This window comes from Eleutherodactylus coqui, chromosome 6, assembly GCF_035609145.1.
Source record: "Eleutherodactylus coqui strain aEleCoq1 chromosome 6, aEleCoq1.hap1, whole genome shotgun sequence".
NCBI classification, from domain to species: Eukaryota; Metazoa; Chordata; class Amphibia; order Anura; family Eleutherodactylidae; genus Eleutherodactylus; species Eleutherodactylus coqui.
The window spans coordinates 173512063-173528711 of record NC_089842.1 but is presented as its reverse complement, the minus strand read 5'-3'; the positions used below and the strand labels follow the sequence as shown (position 1 = coordinate 173528711).

General features: G+C 42.6%; 1 long non-coding RNA gene across 2 annotated transcripts in view; it reads right to left on the bottom strand.

Moving 5' to 3' along the window:
• LOC136631546 (uncharacterized) overlaps positions 1-10519 on the bottom strand; it is a 34062-nt gene extending 23543 nt beyond the window's left edge. For both annotated transcript variants that reach the window (XR_010793052.1, XR_010793051.1), the window contains exon 1: positions 10498-10519. This is a non-coding gene — a long non-coding RNA (uncharacterized lncRNA). The remainder of the gene's footprint in view (positions 1-10497) is intronic.
• Positions 10520-16649: the final 6130 nt, after the last annotated feature.

The window sequence follows — 16649 nt, the reverse complement described above, 5'->3', positions numbered from 1 at the left end:
ATGCTTCATGGGTAGTGCTGATAGCATTGTTTCAGCTATTTAACCCGTCGGAGAACAAAGGAGCTGAATGGAGATAAGAGCCCTCAGGTTATTAATTGCATTCAGCTAAAGGCTTAATTTGCACGCTAATAAGATATTAATTAGATGAGTAGCTACCTAATACTTTATGCAAAATGATCACTCAAAGCTGTCACTCAAACTGTCATTTGAGCGATCATCTCTCCGTGTATATGGGCCTATAGTCAAAGAAGAGCTGTAGCCACCTTACAAAACTAAAGAAGGAACCAGGAACTGAAGGATCCTCAGTAGAATGCCAGAAACTGAGGGCACCAGATAATATTACTACCCTCTCTGGTCCCAGGACAAATTTTGGTACTCTCAATCAGGCTTGCTAAGAGATGGTGACATATTCCCTTTAAAGTAGCTGTCCCATCTGTAGGTACCACTGTGTGGTGCTTCCGTGATGCACTGTTATATACTGTCCATAATATGGCTTGTGATGGTGCATGCCATAGAATCCATGAGAAAATTATTTGCACTTTCATATAAAATTGGAGGCACACAATAGTATAATATGGACCTATATGGACCATATTTTGAAGGTGTACAGATTCATTATACAGCTATATGCATGAGCCCTTTTTATTTGAATTCATGATTTATCAAATTAACAATGACTCACTTATGATTAGCGATAGTAACATTTTTTCAAAAATAGATTTGATAAATATTTTAGTGCATTTCAGCTGAATCTATTCTATACACTGGCACGATAGAAGCAATCATTTCCATAACAATTCCTATTATTGGAAAACTTATGTAAACTCAACATGTCTTTACTATAAAACTGAATTATTTAATTGCCCATTTGGTTTTCATAGCACAAAGTAACAAAATTAACTTTAAAAAATCCACTGTTGACTGCATTCTTTCCGATTAACTAACCAACGCTGGCCACAGTCTGTGTTAGCAAAAATAAAGGAAATTCCTCAACTTCATGTACTGCCCAGAGATATACACCACAAGCTTCCTTGTTTTATTGCTCTGTGATATGGTATAAAGTGTTTGTTAGAAATCAAAAAGCTGCAAAGATAGAACGTGTGTGTTAGAAGCAGCAACTACTGTGTTTCCCCGAAAATAAGACAGTGTCTTATATTAATTTTTGTTCAAAAAGGTTTAACTTTTTTACATGTATAGTTGCCTGGACACTATTTAAATTGACTTTTTAAATTAACTGTTAGCAGGGCTTAATTTTGGAGTAGGGCTTATATTTCAAGCATCCTCAAAAAGCCTGAAAAATCATTTTGCATCCTCAAAAATTCTGGAAAATCATGCTATGTCTTATTTTCAGGGAAACAAAGTAATGATAAAAACTAATAAGCAATTAATTTAATTAAGAACACTAAATTCTGTAAATAAATCATTACATATTCAGAAAGTATTCTGGTAGATGCCTACAAGATGTCCATCAACACCAGAAAACAAGGCCAAGATAAGCATGGTGGTTCCTCAGGCCACTCTCACACATGCGTTCACAAAACGCCACATTCGAAACTGCGGTATTTTACCACCATTTCATGCGGCATTTTTGAACATGTTATAGCGTTTGACATAGTTTTATAACGTTCCCTATCATTGTGATGGATGATGATGAGTTAAGTTAAAAAGTGCTAAAATGCGCGAAAATAGAGCAGACAGTGGAATACACCAGATATATTTCACCAGCCTATCGTTGTCTTCAGGGGTATATTGAAGAATACAGGGGCGAGACCTGCGTTCTGCCCCCTACGCCTGTCCTCAGGGATGATCCAGCGAAGCATGTCATGTGGACGGGGGCTAAAGGTAATTGTTTAACTTTTAAATAGTAGCGCCAACTGCCCTTCTGTATACAGTTATTGTGATGATGTGGACTGCAGCCTCTTATCCAAGAGATCCCTATGATACTCGGAGTTCATGTTAGTAGATCTGTGGTGGGGCCAGAAGACTCATCTGTACTACAAGCGCATAAATTCGCCCTTAATACTCTTGTGTGAAACTGGCCTACGTTTCCTTTCACAATGAGAAGTTTAGCGAGCCATTAGTTCTGTTTCGGACTGCTGCATTGCGGACATGTCTGTATGGGTGTGTTCTCTTTGGTTTGATGGGATTTTCCTGCAAATACTACAATTTTCTCCAATACTCCCGTTAATAAGCTTGTAAAGTAACTGGTCTTGGTGTTCATAAACTTGTGGCAGGAAATTAGATTGTAAACTCCGTTGGAGCAAGGATGAATTAGTTTCATTTCATGATCACCTCACTGTCATTAGTTTACACTGAGAAAGTGATTACTGGTCAGAATCTGTCCTCACACAGTATACAAATGCTGATGAGTAGCTCATACACCAATTCTCAAGTCCGGGGGATTAAATTGCTCCTAATATATATATATATATATATATATATATATATATATACACATACATATACACAGGTATAAAATAAAGCAATCGATTGGATTACAGTAGTCCTAAAGCTGGATTGCGATAAACAATACTGGCAATTATTCGGTCAGAAGTGTAATTTGAAGCTGCTGATCCCCTGATGCAAAAGGGCCCCGCAATTATAATGCTTTATTTAGAGTACTGGTATGCTCATATGAAGAAGAGAGGCCTTATTGGCCTCTAGGGTCACCTTCACACATACATGCTTTAGAGTATAAATTGTGGGGAGGAGATTTCTAAAATCTCCTTCACATGGTGTAGAAATTCTCCGCAATGAATCCATATCTATTTGTGCTGCAGATTTACTCTGCGGAATTCAATCTTTGAAATACAAGGGTTAAATCCTGCAGTTTTTCCGCAATTAGGCCTTATGTCCACTGGCGGATTTATGCTGCGGAATCCGGAGCGGGCATTCCACAGGAAAGCAGAATTTTAAAAAAAACACAAAACTGTACTGCGCATGTGTGCCGGCCCTTCCGCACATATCTGCAGTACAGAAGAAAGAAAACAGACAGGTATGCAGGGTCGCCGGCTGCGGGCACTGGCGGATTCCCCATGTGTAATCAGTGCATGCCCGTGGACATGAGGCCTAAGGCTGGGTTCACACGGGGCGGATTCCCAGTGGAAATCTCGCGGTTTGGCCGCAGTGAAAAACCGCGAGATTTCCGCTGGCAGAAGGCCTGCTTCAAAACCCGCGGCACTTAGCTGCGGGTTTTGAAGCGGGCTGGCCGCTTGCTCTTCCGCTGTGGCCGGCGCTCCCATAGAGGAGAGCGTGGCCGCAGCGGAAGCAGAAAAAAACTGCACATGCTGCGGCCGGCGAATCCGCATTGCAGCGCCGGCTTCTGCCAGCTTTGCCGCGGCGCATTTGCCGTCCCGTGTGTACGAGATTTCTGAGAAATCTTGTCCACATGGCTGGCTAATTCTGGGATTAGCGGCCGCAGGCGGATTTGCCGCGGCGAAATTCCGGACGGAATTTCCGCGGTAAATCCGCCCAGTGGGAACCCAGCCTAAGGATAACTTCACACGGGAATGTGCGATTTCCCCCGCGGATGTGAGGCGTTTGTATCAAAAATGTCTCGCATCACTTCAGGAAAGGGCTGGCAAGTGTTTACTATTGTTTTCAATGGGAAACATCGCATCACACTTGTGTGCACCTCACATGCCATGGCATGTTTTTGTCTGTCCCATTGAAAGCAATGGGCTGGTGTTCCGAGGGAACACCTAAAGATAGGGCATACTGTGATTTTTTTCCGCACTGTGATGTAATGCGGAAAAAAACAATCTCCTATATATATGACCTCATTCAAAAGAATTGGGGTTCATATTTGTGTGTAAACAAATCTTCATGATTTTATCGGCTGTGTGAAACGGCCTTAAAAACACAGTCAAATTTGCACCATTTACGTGCGTATTTTCCCACTGCAGATTTAAAGCATGTTGGCTATGGATTTTCTGCTGCAGAAAACCCACAGGAGATACGCGCCCGCCATCTCAAGATGGCCTAAAGGCCCATTTGTATGGAGTGATGCTCGCTCAAAAATAGCTAAAAAGCGATCGTTTGAGCGATAATCATTGCGTCTAAACCCGCGGCTATTGTTAAATAGTTAAATCAGTCCAACCTAAAAATCGTTGTTCAGCCTTATCAGCAGTTCTCCACGGGTAGTGCTGATAGCATTGTTTCCCACTGGAGAACAAAGGAACTGAATGCAGATAAGAGCCCTCCGCCTATTAACTGCTTTCAGCTAAAGGCTTCATTTGCACACTTAATTGCTCTTAAGTAGCTGAGTAGCTACTTAAAAGTCTATGCAAAATGATCACTCAAAGCTGTCACTCAAACTGTCGTTAGAGCGATCGTTGAGCGATCATCGCTCCGTGTAAATGGGCCTTAAGACTCACGAGCCCAGATGTGATTGCATCCTCTACACCCACTATAGTAACACCCCTGTAGGTGCAGACTTCTGCAAGAGCCTAGATGGCTTCCATTCTTTCTGAAAAGTACTATATGTGAAACCACACTAAATGACTAGCACTTTCTATATAAGCTGTATAGTAATGACAATTGTATGAAGGTGGCCCGCTGCTCCAACATTCTCCAGTGTGCTTCTATAATTGCTGCTGTCTGGCATGCCTGTTTGCAAAACCTTTTGGAGGAACTCAAAAATGCCTTCCAGCTAAACTGATCTTCCTGTGGTCAATAAGAAAAAATTGACCTTGTGTCTACTGGGTTGTTAAAAGCCCGCTGTTGTGCCTGGCTGCAGCGCTATTTTAAGGTGCTCACCACAAAGGTCTACGTGCTGAAAACTGAGAAGTAGAAGGCTCTGCTAGCGGGGTTAATTAGTGTGATTTGCTGCAGTTAATACGGAGACAGAGTAGTAACTTTCATTTTGGCTGAATACAGCTTTATGTAGTGAGGGACTAGGGGACGTTTGAGTTAAGTTTTACAATACCTTCTTGTGTCTGTGAGCCATGGACTCATATTTGTGTGGTGCTGATACTCTGTTTATTACAAGTTTGTTCTATTTATTAAAGTTTGCCTATTTTATATAGCTGTGATTTTCTATATACAAGTCCAATTAACATTCAATTATGATAGGGTGCAGTGAGGTTGGTGTAGGTTTGAAACTGTTCTACCAAATGTATGGCTAGATCTATGCAACTGTATGCCTATATAGTTTCATATGTCTGCCATAGGCTTCTTTCCCACTAGCGTATATCGACTGCCGTTTTCACAGTTGGACGATATATGCTACCATCTGTGGCGTTAAAGCTCATGAACGGGCGCACAAATCTAACATTAGTGCGCCCGTTCACATGGCTTGGGCCCCGACGCATATACGCCGAGGCTGCCATGCCGTTGCCCCTTTCCCCTCCCTCCCCTCCGCAGGCTCACCTCTGCTTTCCTCCCTGCTCGCGCTTTGCAATGGGAGGGGATGAGATGGGGCTGGAGCTAAGCGCTGCCCCGTCCCCTCCCATTGCTGGCTGCGGACAAGGGGTGGGGAGGGGTGAAGCTTAGCTGCCTATCCACAGGCAGCAATAGGAGGCGGAAAGGGGCCCCACCCATTACAATCAGCCATAACTCCCTCCCACCTCCCTTCTCATGCCGATGTCATTGGCTCCCATAGGAGCAGCTAACATATTCCGGGCCAAAAGATAGTTCCAGGACTATCTTTTGGGTCTGACGTAAAAACGCCCAGCGCTATACTAGAATCCAATGCATCAGATCACAGCGTATATCGGCCGACCATGAAAACGGTGGGCTGATATACGCTCGTGAGAAAGAAGCCATAGTCTGCCATTTCAAAAGGAATAGAAAATGAAAAGGAAACACGGGCTGACAATCAGGCTTCTTGACTGATCACATTTTTTGTGCAGTCAAAAAAAATCATCATTGTCAGCAGTATATCTCCTCATGTAAATGGAGGTTGTGCTTCCGACAATGATGAAATTGTAAAAAGCCCATTTTGAGTGATGATTTTGTTGATCAACGCTCATCCTAAGAATATATCTTCTGGTGTAAGAGGACCTTAAAGGGGTTGTCTCGCGGCAGCAAGTGGGGTTATACACTTCTGTATGGCCATATTAATGCACTTTGTAATATACATCGTGCATTAAATATGAGCCATACAGAAGTTATTCACTTACCTGCTCCGTTGCTAGCGTCCCTGTCGCCATGGATCCGTCTAATTTCGCTGTCTTCTGGCGTTTTTAGACGCGCTTGCGCTGTGCGGTCTTCTGCTTGGTGAATGGGGTCGCTCGTGCCGGAGAGCTGGTCACCGCGTCGTCATCGTAGCTCCGCCCTGTCATGTGTGCCGATTCCAGCCAATCAGGAGGCTGGAATCGGCAATGGAATGCACAGAGCCCATGGTGCACCATGGGAGAAGACCCGCGGTGCACCATGGGAGAAAACCGCAGTGCATCCCTGGGAAAGCACCGGCGGCCATCTTAGGGAGAAGATTTTTATAACTCTATATTTCGTCGGATCGGTGAGTAGCAAGCGGTTTAAAAACCGCTTTAAATTGCTATTTTATGCCAGGGGGGTGACAGGGGGAATGGGATAATGTAAAATTTTGATGTTTGCCGCGAGACAACCCCTTTAAGTGATCCCTAAGTGATAATCTTCATGGCAGCTCTTTGACAATCAAGATCAGGATTAAAAGGGTATTCCCCAAATCAATGGGATAGGTGATAAAAGTCTGATCAGTGGGGGGGCTCAACACTGAGACCTGTTTGGAAGTAGTCTCAGACCCACACCGATCAGACCTTTATCCCCTATCCTTAGGATAGGTGATAAAATTTGTGTTTGATACAACACCTTGAACATGGCTATAGGTCCAACTGCTATATAAGGTTCAGACACCACCATTTTATTTTATTTTTTTAATAAGTGATATTATCTGTGAGTAATCGTGCATCTGTGATAACAGTCTATGGGGACTCGTGGCCACGAATAGGATAAAAGCAAAAAGACACTAAATTAACTGGGAGAGGTAGGAGTATGAAGGAAAGGATTACAGAAGTTCACTTCTGTGTATAGTTAATTCTTGACGGAATTCTGTAGGTCACACAAGTATCTGCAGGGATGAGTGGAAGATTCATGTGTCTCTAATATTAGATACCAGTTGCTGACCTTTCAGAAGGGGCAAAGATGAGGTTGAGACTATCTAGAGAGTTTCTGACAAACATATTTTTTGTAATGCTTCTTCTGTAGAATGAACCATTGACAAGTGACAGTTCATAATTGGTCCTTCTCCATCACCAACAGCTCTGCCAAAATCTCCTCATGGACACTGGCATAACTATAGGGGATGCAGAGGATGTGGTTGCACCCGGGTCCAGGAGCCTTAGGGGGCCCATGAGGCCTTTATCTCTCCATATAGGGAGCCCAGTACTATGAATAAAGCATTAAAATTGGGGGCCCAGTTAGGCCCAATGTCCATTTCATAAAATCCCACGCGTGGCCCCCGCACAGGAGAGCCATGCGTCTTGCTGCCCATAGGGATGCATTAGCATCAGTAGGGCAGCTAAAAGCATACAGATGTGATTTCTTCCCGATATGCAGGTCGCACACATGGGAAGCAATCGCAGCATGCTCCATTTTCCTGCAGGTCTCCCATATGGATGCCCCCTGCGGCTTCCATTGAAGCCAATGGAAGCCGTCCGTATCGGCGGCACAGCCACAGCTGTTTTTGTGCTGTGCCACGAATACGCGGGAGAGCAGGAGATTTAAAATAAAAAGGATAGCACCGCACATGCTCCGGGAATGTTGTCCGGCACTCCGGGAAGCATCCGCCGTGTTGAAGATCCAACTGGCGCAGAAGAGACCCACGCTGGATCCGGAGAGGTAAGAAATTGTTTTTTTTTCTGGCCATTTCCTCGGGCACGTATGGATACCACTGCGAGATTCAGCAGTGGTATCCATGCGTGCAAGTGGACATGAAGCCTTACAGGTATTGCATTGGGGCCCAGAAGCTTTAAGTTATGCCTCTGCATTAAGGGGTTAAGAGAAGTTGGGGGACCCCCAAGATAAACTTTTGCACCCAGGCCCATGAACCGTCAGCTATGCCCCTGCTTACGAATACAATACTGTATCTAGATATAGGCCGCCTGCAGACGAGCGGGTCGGATCCGGCGGCGAGAATTCTCGCCGCGGGACCCGACCCGAGAGCCTGCGGAGACGAGCGCGTACTCACCCGCGCCCGGCGGCCCTGGCTCTTTCATGACTTGGTTTGGATTCAATGGGAGCTCTACACCTGCAATACCAACCCGAGCTGCTGCACTATGGTTAGTGTGATCGGCTTGCTGCACTGCGGCAGTAGGAATCAGCTAATCATCAGAGATCCTGTGGAAGCTGTTGACCCTCATCGATCACTGTCCTGAGGACAGGTAAGGAATAGAAAAAAAATCCAAAAAGTCCTGGAAAACCCCATTTAAGAGCTCTCATTAACTTAAAGGGGTATCCATCTATAAATATATAGAAATTTTTGAGCTTTGGCGGTCTGACCGCTGATACTCCACAACAATAGCTAGAAAAGAGGACCTTAGTACCCTGTTCCTCCCTATAAACAGATCCACAGTGGAAAGCTGTGCCAAGTCACATCTGCCTGCTGTACACAACTCTGTGGGAAATGCAAAAGTAGTGAAGTGTATTGTATGTCCAACCATTACTATGTTCGACGCCACCTCAGGGCAGTAATACAAGTGGGGAGGGACAGGGGTCCCCATAGGGCAGTAATACAAGTGGGGAGGGACAGGGGTCCCCGTTCTAGCAATCAGTGGGGTACTTAACCTTTTGGTTCATCTCCTATGATTTGCATCTTCAATGTCTTTTCACACTGGACATACACATTTATTTTTTTCCTATTTTTGTATACCCTTCAAAAGATTCAAATAAAGAATATAAAAATGTTACTTACAGTTAGTTACATGTTTACTATCACAGCTTTTGCATGGGTTATTAGTAAATAGCAGTAGCACAGAGTTACTTTTATCACCCATGGTAAAACCGTAAAAGCTACACCAAGAATGGCAAAATGCTATCTATAGGGTACACAAGTTGAAAATGCAGTAAATGTACCACAGCGGAATTAGTTGCACAAAATCCACAGCATTAAGGCTGGGTTCACACAAGGCGGATTTGCCGCCGGAATTTCCCTGCGGTAAATCCGCCTGTGGCCACTAAACTGGGTTAGCCAGTTATGTGGACGAGATTTGTCAAAAATCTCGCCCCCACAGGGCGGACAATCTGTCGCAACAAAGCTGGCATTATCCGGAGCTGCAGCGCACATTTCCAGGATGCAGCATGTCCATTCTTTTTTCTCCATTGCGGCCTCTCTCCTCTCTATGAGAGAGCCGGCCGCAATGGAAAAGCATGCAGCGAAACAGCTCCAAAACCCGCTGCAAAGTGCGCAAGTTTTAAAGCCGCAGAAATCTCGCGTTTTTTCGCTGCGGCAAAACCGCAAGATTTCCACTGGGAAAGCGTCCCATGGGAACCCAGCCTTACAGAACGAGCATTGTGGATAAGATTTTAGAAATCCCATCTACACGCTGTGAACAAAGTCCACGGCATAAATTGGCCTGCACTGTGGAATATAAGTCTGTATCACGTTCAAGCATCTGCTTTGGTGGAATAAGCATTGTGTTATAACTTGCAATAACCAACATAATACACGAAAAAGTGTACACCATGTTACATTGTACTGCAGGTTTAACCCTGTCATGGCTTACGTATATTGTGATGCATGTCGTTTTAAAAACAGACAAAATGCTGTATATGGTGCTTGCTGCGTAGATACTTAATCAAAAAATGCATCTCTCTCCATGACTGGATGGGTCTGTATTGATGAGACTCCCCACAATCCAATCAGTTAATCTGAAAAAAAAAACAAAACAGCAAAAAAAAAAAAACCAAAAAAAACACATTTTTGTTTAGACTACATGAATAAAAAAATTAAAAACTACACCTCTAACCCAGAGATGGATTTAATAATTACACCTAGTAAATATGGAAGGGCAAGTACAAGGCAAGTCTCATTATTTTACACCAGGAGTAATTTTGAAATCTACATTTAATCCATGCGCATATATCTCTTGCTCCAGTGGAGCTTACAGTCTAATTTCCCTACTCCAGGAGAAAAAACACATCAGGATACACCATAGTCACAAGTAAATGAGACTAATGTGGCAGCTTGGAATTGCAGGAGGAAGCTTGAGTGCTCAGAGGCAAGATAGTCAATACATCAATACAAACTCAGAGGGCAAACTCACTCTTTTACATTCTTTAATCTATTTTAAGTTTTGAGCAAGCCACAAGTAGAAGTCATATAACGTAACAATTTTGAGAGTTGGCTGTCATTAATCTGTGGAGTCAGAGGTTGCAATAGGTTTTAAGACTCTTTCATATGGCCGATAATGACAAAAAATAAAAGTCAAGAACACAGAATACAAAGCAAATAGAAACACAGGGGACAAAGCAGAACACAGGAGCCAGACAACAGACAGGAGAACTGAGCAAGCTTACTTGATCAGAAACACTGAAGTATAACCAGCAACTCCAAGCTAGAAAGAGCTGGGTTATATAGGGAGCCGCGAGAAACTGATTGGCTGACAGACCAGTCAATCACTAGCCACTACAGCAGCTAACAGCTGCAGGACTAAATTAACCTTAACTAGTAAGCAGAGGAAATATTGACCCCAGCTAGTCAGGATAGAACCCACAGGTGTGCTGGAAGTGATGTGACGCCATCAATGTTTGTTTTCATTGAGCCAAGAATCTGCCCATTTAAAAAGACCCTTATTGGAGGTGCATCGCAAAATAGGTACTAAGAGAGTCTTAGGCAAACAAAAATCTATTTAATGGTTATTTCTGTTGCTTATACAGCATATTATATTTTATATCAGTCCCTGTCCCCAATGAGACTGACAATTTAATGACACTATTTCAGGTCCACACTAGAGATGAGTGAGCACGCTCGGATAAGTCAGTTACTCAAGTGAGCATAACTCTCTCTCTCTCGCCCCCGCTACCCCCCGCCAACCCCTCGTGCCTGCTCAGACAAGATTGCAGTTACTCGAGAAGAGCGATGCTCATTCAAGTAACTGACTTATCCGAGTGTGCTCGCTCATCTCTAGTCCACACACACTAGGATCAATTTCGTAAGAAGCCAAGTAACCTATCAGTAGGTTTTTGAAATGTGGGAGGAAAACAAAATACCCCGAAGAAACCCATTAAAACTTTGGGAGAACATACAAACTCCATGCATATCCAGCCCTTAGTTGGACTCCAACCTGGTTATGTCCTTTCGTTAATATTTATTTCCAATGAATGATTTTCATTTTCCCCATCACTCTCACCATTGCCTAGTTTTGCCAGAAAAGTAAGCATATACGTCTCTAGGGTTGAAAAATACTAGCCCCAGGGAAACATAAAGAGGAAAAATGTCATCATTTACCCATTATCTACCGTTTCCAGCATGTTAGACATATATTAAGCTGTAATAAATATTCTTCGAAGCTGCCATTCATTACCAATTGTGCAAACTTTCCCCCATAATGTACATAAGATTGTAGAATCCTAAAATAACAGGACATTTCAAAATGAAATATTTCAAACCCTAATTTATTAAGAAGCCCTGTAGAAAAACGTGACATTTTCTCATGTTTGCAGCATTAAATTACACACGTTTAGGAAGAATTTCATTAGGGAGACAACAATATAACTGTTAGCACCGGAGTCAGATTATGGGATTTTTCCTCCCTGTGGTTTAATGGGCTTAAAGGTCCTCAGGATGGAGTATATCAGTGTCACGTCCTTGATGTAAAGTTGCTTTAGAAACAGCCTGCATTCGGTTCCTAATTGAAGAAACAGCTGCATTGTAAATTATCTCACTAGGCCTTATCCTAATTGGTCTTATTTCTTCTATGTTGCCGGATGTTTTCCACACTTGATACTATTAATCACAATTAAATCCATCATCTAGAAATAATTTAGGAAGAGTAATAAGATTTATCTTGGCTTCCCTAGACAAGAAGAAAATATGTCCTTGAAAAGGCTTTTTTTTTCTATGTAGTTTAGTTATAAGGAAAATGGTATGACTGTTTACTATAATATTATTGTAATATTCATTTCTGACTGTCTATATATCTAATATATCTATCCATCTGGCTCTGTCTTTTTACGTCTGAAGGGGTCATTGGCTTGACTTTCTATAGAACTCCTATAGAACTCAGTGGAGAGAACTACGTACATGTGCATCCACTGCCTTATAAGTCAGTGCTAAGTTTTTGGTTAGCGCCCCAATTCATGGGTTTATATCAGTTAACAATTGTAAGGGGGATTCACCTGATGGGGACTGCCCGTCAGACGACAGGCGTCCACACTGTGGGTCCAAGCTTCTTTTTTGGAAATAAATATCCCTGCACATAATCTTGGACTTGTGGAGCATCTGGCGCGACCTTGGGATATACGGGACATGGGGCCATATCTCCTCCATTTATTGATGATCTATCCTGGAAGGGAATAGATGGTGGATTCCAATGCCCGTTAAATAGCATATGAGTCAAATAAAGAATCTGATCTTATTACCATAACTGTATTAACTACAGGTCATTTTTTCCATCTCTCAATGATATACACTACTGGAAGGCTTTTCTTTAAATCCTGTAAAGTCATGGTTGAAGATTTGAAAGACGTTAAATTGGTTGCTCTTTTGTTCAAAAATGATGGTTGGTTGTTTGTGTATTACTGTTGTTTCCGAATAAAGAAAAATTGGATTTCTACAACATTGTCTCGATTACCTGGATTTTAGAGGAGTCCCACCCAGGAATGGACTCTTCTATGAAGTAAGTGCACTACTTTTTATATAGTCATCATCCATCCACCAGGAGCGTGGGATTTTACCTTATTTCATTTTCTGAAGTCCTGAAAGTGATGATATGACAACACAGAGCCCTGATCTCAACTTCATCGAGTTTGTCTGGGATGACATGAAGCGGGTAGAAGGATTGTGAATGGTTGTTGCTGCTGAAAAAGGGGCGGTCGCAGAGTGACAGTCATAATTCCACTTAAGTGAGGAAAGAGATATGGTATGTGACATAGAGCCACAAGAGGAGGGAAGGAAAAGGCTTATTTTGTGGACACCACTCTAGGAGAGGGAGTGTTGTTTTTACCAGCAACCACTGAGATTGGAGTGATGACTGAAAGACAGAGACAAACAGACAACTCCAAATGAGCCCCACCCAACACTGACACTATACTGGGGGAGATTTCAGTACACTGGAGACAGACTCTGTGAACCTGATTCTGATTGGAGTGTGAAGTTATATCAGTAGAGTTCTGTTTGCAAGCAATGTGGCCTACCTACAATCATTTGCTTCCTCATTGGTTGATTCCTCGCAACCCATGTGATCAGATTTCCTTCACATGGTATGTCTGAGACATGGTTAGTTACCCTGGGGATGCAAACACTAAGCACCGGTCCTCCCTCCAGGTTGATCCATGCCCTAACCTGAGAGACACCTTACACTTGGATAATCACCTTAATCCAGTCCCTTCTTGGGGCTCATATTAAGGAGGACTTGGTTAAGGAGATTAAGGAGCCCCATCTCGACTTTCATTCTAACTGGATGGGTGACCCTATAAAGGGTTACATTCCCCACAGAAATTATGGCACTCCACTTTGTATCTCGGAATGGCACTCCATGGTTTTATAAACCAGCACTAACTGAAGGATCCCATTATGATTTAACAATACAGCTCCAAAAGTGAATATATTACCTAGTACACTGATTTATTTTTCCACTTTTTGAACACAGTTTTTGACTCCACATGAAAGGATTTCTTTTAAGATATATTTGCATTTTATTTAGCCAACATCCAGGTGCATGAAAAATAAGTAATTTTTTTTTAATATGTCTGATCTGCGAGTTTTAACTGGAAAGTGTTCACAGGCATTTACGGTCTTTTCAGAAATTCCAATTTAGTGCAAGAGGACATGTCTCCATAGACAAAAAAAACATGGTGCCCCAGGGGTTGCATGTGGTTTGTTTTATTTCCTATGGAAAATTGTAAGGGGAAGCAGGGGCACTGTATGTTTGAACAGAAACATGGATTGATGATAGAGGTGGTCAAATATACTGCACATAAAGATAGAAGCAAACCATGTGGCTGCTGTGGAGAACTTAGAAAGGAAAGAGGGGGCTTAGCCATAGTTGGTCCCTTCGATATTGGAACTTGTTTTTGAGAAGAGCACTGAGTGGGGAAGCCTAGCACTGTAAAATCGGTCGTCGTCTTGATCACTGTTATGCTGCCCCCTCTCTTTTATATATGTCACTGCAGTTGTCTCCACCATCTTTGGAAATGCATCACAATGGTCTCTTTTGATTGACAGAGGCCCTCACATATGGCAACATTCGACTGCCATGACAGAACCACTCAGTGGAGCAGGTTAAAAGCATGTAAGTAGTAGGTGTGGGTATCATGGGTGGAAATACTGTAAGATGTGACACTATTTGGCTGGGTCCACACGGTACTGATTTCTAGCAGAATGTCCCCAGTGGGCACCGCATGAATGTACTCTAACTGGAACTTTTAGGTGAGAGAGAATTTATTTTGGGCATTGGTGGTGGGAATGATACTCACTACATACAAAAATTGGGGCAATGAATGGAATACGGGGAGTGTGTTTTGTTAACCCTTTCCAATCCAATTTGTATCCTGGTTTTCCTAGGCGGCTTACTCTTTTTCTGCCGTTATACAACGGCGCTCTATGCTGGCTAAAGCCAGTACTGCATCAGGTGACACGTTGGATAGGCTCCAACAGCAGAGAGGTTGGCAATATACAGTAAGAGAACCCCGATGGATGTCTTTCAACATCAGAGCTGTACAGCCTTAAATTATAATGTCTTCAGAGGTCAGACAGTGGATTAGAAAGGGTTAAGTTAGCTTTGCATACCACCAGAATTTGATCTGCTTTAACTGCATGTGACTGTGCCACCCTAACCTACTGTATATGGTCATGGAATAAAATAGCAATTTTTGTTGTGACACAGTGCATATACACCCTGCATCTACTGTAGGGATCTCATCCAGGTCACCTCTAGAGTTTGCAAATGCAATATAACTTTTTGCAGCCTGCAACCAAAAAACAATAAATTTACAAAAATAAAGTTGCTTAGGTTCAGTGATTAATTTGAAGTATTCCAGTTTTTGTACCAACAAACGAACACCTGTTATTTGTGTGACACTCTGACTCCTGACACACTTGGTCTCCCTGGAATAATCCAAAGTGATTGATTAGCTCTAAGGACAGGTGCTGGAAAGGTCAGCGTGTCTGGCTGTGAGACATTGTGCCCACTGGGACTATCCGTGGAGAATAGAACTAACCCCCCTGGCTAAAAACATAACAGAGCTGGCTGCAACTGACTTTACTTTGGGTTGGATCATAATTTACCCAAAATGCAATGTCAACCACTTTTCCACATAGCTTTAAAGGGTGTTAAGATGGCTTAAGATTGCCTGAGAAATATGCAAGTTGTAATATTTTTATTACCACAAGCTTCTAATTCTATTTAGAATGTCTTGTAAAAGAATTTATTTTGTGGATTTTTGATCTTTGACAACCACTAATTGTCATTGTTTTTAAGCCTCAGTAAAATTGCATAACTATTTAGATGACAATGGAATGACACTGACAGCCCTATGGAAAGGAAAATTTCAGTGTGAAAGGGCACAATTTAAATTAATGGCTTTGTAGATCCTAATTTGTAATTGACATTTCAATCTGAGCTGAGCTAAGAAGGGCCTTGGATACATTACTGAGGGGCCTTGGACCTTCAGACTGAGTTCTGTTTGGGTTGTGTCTGACTCACAGAAAAAAAAACCCTGCTATGCTTCCCATTTGATATGGTATTTTTTTCAATGACCTTTTTGTAATTATTACAATGTACTATCTGTATTTGTTTAAACTATAGTGGCAAAGTATCTCTTTGCACACTCAAATTTCTCGTAGCCCAAGAAAATGTTCCTGTTATAGTCTTCCTAAGAAGCTAGGACATACTACTTCACCTTCCAGTCGGAAGGGAACTGATAATTCACTTGAGCACAGAGTAGGTGCTAGTAATATTGTACAATAATAATTTAATTTATATTGCGCCAAACATATTCCGCAGTGCTTAAACAGGGGGGTACAGAAAGAAAAAAGTACAAAAACCACGGTTACATAGTAATCAGTTGATGGGAACAGTAGGGGTGAGGGTCCTGCTCCAACGAACTTACATACTACAAATAATGGGGTGATACAGAAGATAAAGGGGCTGGATATGTGTAAGGTATGGCAAGGTGGAGAGAGAGGGATGCTATACACATAAACAATGGTCAGACATTAAGCCATGTGTTGGCTGAATCGGTGTGACCGCTGGTGTCGGTTGGTTACGGCTAACAGGGATTGTAGTCAGTAGGACAGGGAGCACGTTATCAGGCAGAGTACTGAGGGGTTTGGTTTAGGGAATATGGTATGCCTCCCTGAAGAGGTTCGTTTTAAGAGCATGCCTGAAGTTTTGTGAATCTGGGATTGCACGGATAGTTTTGGGTAGCGCATTCCAGAGGACTGGTGTTGCTCTGGAGAAGTCTTGGAGGGGGGAATGAGAGGTTAGAATTAAAGGGGCACTCAGTCT